This window comes from Tupaia chinensis, unplaced genomic scaffold (assembly GCF_000334495.1).
Source record: "Tupaia chinensis unplaced genomic scaffold, TupChi_1.0 Scaffold000316_1, whole genome shotgun sequence".
NCBI classification, from domain to species: domain Eukaryota; kingdom Metazoa; phylum Chordata; class Mammalia; order Scandentia; family Tupaiidae; genus Tupaia; species Tupaia belangeri.
The window spans coordinates 7,396,157-7,399,065 of NW_006159809.1; the positions used below are offsets into that span (position 1 = coordinate 7,396,157).

General features: G+C 47.9%; 1 protein-coding gene across 5 annotated transcripts in view; it reads left to right on the top strand.

The window, feature by feature from the left end:
- ADD2 (adducin 2) overlaps positions 1 to 2,909 on the top strand; it is a 145,690-nt gene that overhangs the window by 77,989 nt on the left and 64,792 nt on the right. For all 5 annotated transcript variants that reach the window (XM_006151273.2, XM_027772974.1, XM_027772971.1 and 2 more), the window contains one exon: positions 998 to 1,103. The gene's annotated coding sequence lies outside the window, so the exon portion shown is untranslated. The remainder of the gene's footprint in view (positions 1 to 997; positions 1,104 to 2,909) is intronic.

The following is a 2,909-nucleotide window of genomic DNA, read 5'->3' on the forward strand; positions in this document are numbered from 1 at the left end:
ATGTAGCCATTATGCCATCTGCTGGTCCCCAAATTCTTATCTCATTGATAAACTTTTAGGGCCAGCAGGTAGTGTGGTGGTTTAAGGTATTTTAGAAGCAAACTATGTCTATAAAAAGGTAAGGGGGCCCAGCAAATGGCATAATGGTTACATTGCTGGACTCCCACATAGTCAACCGCAGTTCAAGTCCTTGACCCGACAGCTTAAAATGTGTATGTGTGTATGTGTGTGTGTGTGCACCCCAAATCCCAAGAGGTGAATGGAGGAGAAGGAATTGCAGTATGGCCATCCCCCCCGGGGGGTGATTTCTCACTTTCTGTCTCTGTCTCACCAGAGAGCACATGCACCCTATAGCAAAAATCTCTCTAAAAATAAAAATAAATAAATAAATAAAAAGGTAAGGAACATTATTTTTTTCTTTTCCCTTTTTACTTTTAGGATTTAGGGTATGTGCACTCACTGGAGAGAGACAGAGGGAGAGAGAGAGAGAAGGAAAATGGGAAATCACCTCCCAAGGAGGATGGCCACACCACAATCCCTTCTCCTCCATTCTCCTCCTGGGGTTTTGAGTACACATGCACACACCCACACCAGGTGGGATTTTCAAGTCTCTGGGTCTGGGACTTCAAATGTGGTCAGCCATGGGGGTGTTTAATGCCTTAAAATACCTTAAACCACCACACTACCTGCTGGCCAAGCAGTGGTTTGACTCCTAGCTCTGGTGCTTGAAAATCACACTGGGTATCCCAAAGCCGGAAATGGTGGCGAAATGGAGAAGGAATTGTAGCGTGACCATGCCCCATGAGGGATGCTTTCTCTCTCTTCCTGACTCTGTCTCTCTCTAGCAAGTGCATGTGCTCTCTGGCAACATTTTAAAATAAATTTATTTCAAGTGCATTTTAAAGAATTTCCTAGCAGTCCTTGTAATAAACCAGGCTGAGAGTCCCAGCGGCATAGACGAGGCTCTGACGATCGTCATGTCTGTGTTTTCTTTCAGTCTCCTCTTGGATGTTTGAGGCTGTGTAGATGTGACCAGCGTTCTGAGACCGGAGCAGGGGTGCAGACCAAGCGCTGAGAGAAGGGAACCTCGGGCCTTCCTCCTGGTGAGTAATTGCTAGTTTCTGGTCGTGAGAGGGCTTCCTCTCAGGAGGCTGAGCTTTCAGACGCTCCGGCCATTGGCAGGAACTCCCCCTCTCCTGCTGAGTCGAGAGCTACCATAGAATCCGGACTCAGAGGCCTCAGTCCGTCCCAGCAAGGGCAGAAGCCCGTCTACAGCGCGCTCCAGTTACTCTGAGCCCAGGAGAGAGAGCTCACAGCTGACAGCAGTAGTAAGCAGTGCTGCTGTCAGAAAGTTCTCCCTCATGCTCACAGCTAAAATCCGCCTGTCTGCAACAGCCTTCTGGTTTCCAAGTTCCAGTCCCCGAGGTGCCTCATCCCTCTTCCACGTGTCAGCCCAGCAGATGTTGGGGACCGTATGCTAGATGGTGAAGTGTGGCGTCTGGGCACACAGTCCTGGCAGATCTGACTCCACTCCACTGTTATCTGGGTGACCTTGGGCATGCTGGTTAATCTCTATGTGATTGGCTTTCTTTTTCTTTCTTCCTTCCTTGCTTTCTTTCTTTCTTCTTTTTTTTCTCTTTCTTTCTTTCTTTTTCTTTCTTTCTTTCTTTCTTTCTTTCTTTCTTTCTTTCTTTCTTTCTTTCTTTATCTTTCAAGGTTTTTGCTCTAGGGTGCATGCATTCGCCAGAAAGACAAAGAGAGACAGAGAGATAGAGAGCGAGAAATCACACACACACACACACACACACACACACACACACCCGGGGGATGGCCACACCACAATCCCTTCTCCTCCATTCTCCTCTCAGGATCTTATGCACGCATGCACACGCTCCTGGTGTGAGTTTAAGCCACCGGGTCCAGGACTTGAGCCGCAGTTGACTCCATGGGAGTCCAGCGACATAGCCATTACACCATCTGCTGATCCTGTGACTGACTTTCTTAACACTGGGACCAAAGCCAGCCTGTGGTGTGGTGGTTAAGGAGGCTGGCTCCCACATGGCCCACCGTGTGGTTGGAGTCCTGGATCCAGTGGCTTGAGAAACATGCTGAGCATGTATGCAGGGGAGCCCACAATCTCGAAAGGAGAAACGGAGGAGAAGAGATTGCAGCATGACTATGCCCTATGGAGGGTCCTTTCTCACCTTATCTCAAACTCTCTGTGTCTCTCTCTGGTGAGCGCACGCACCTTCTGGCAAAGTTAACACAAAACAAAATAAAACTGGGACTATTAAATCTGGTTCATAGAATAGTCCTGAGAATAATAATAAATCATGAATAAAAATTGCCTGGTGTTCTTATGGCACCAATTCTCTGTGCTACAATTCAATTCAGTTCCGTTCTGACATGCGCTACCCCAAGTTGAAGGGATTGTTCACACACCTTAACGACCACATGTTAAAGGGACAGGTTGCCAACAAGACCACCCCCCCACCCCCCACTTTGAACACCAGACACAAGTGGGGCCTCTAGGCCACTTGTACTTCTGACTGACTTGGCAACCAACACTGGTGTTCCCATGACCTCTCTCCAGGTTCAAGAATTCATTAGAACAACTCACAAAACTCACTGAAAATGCTGTCCTTGCAATAATGGTTTTTTATAAAAGATCCAACTTGGGAAGCCAGGCGGGAGAGACACCCAGGGCAGGGGCTGAGGGAGGGTGGCACCAGAGTACCTGTGCTCTCCTCCTGGGGGTGGGAACTAGTCTCCAGCACACCTGTGTGTTAACCAGCCAGAAAGGAAGCTCCCTCAAGCCTCAGAGTCTAGTCATTTTTTAATTTATTAACTAATGAATGAATTGATTTTAAATTTTAATCAGGGGCTTCATTAAGGAGGCATGACTGGGC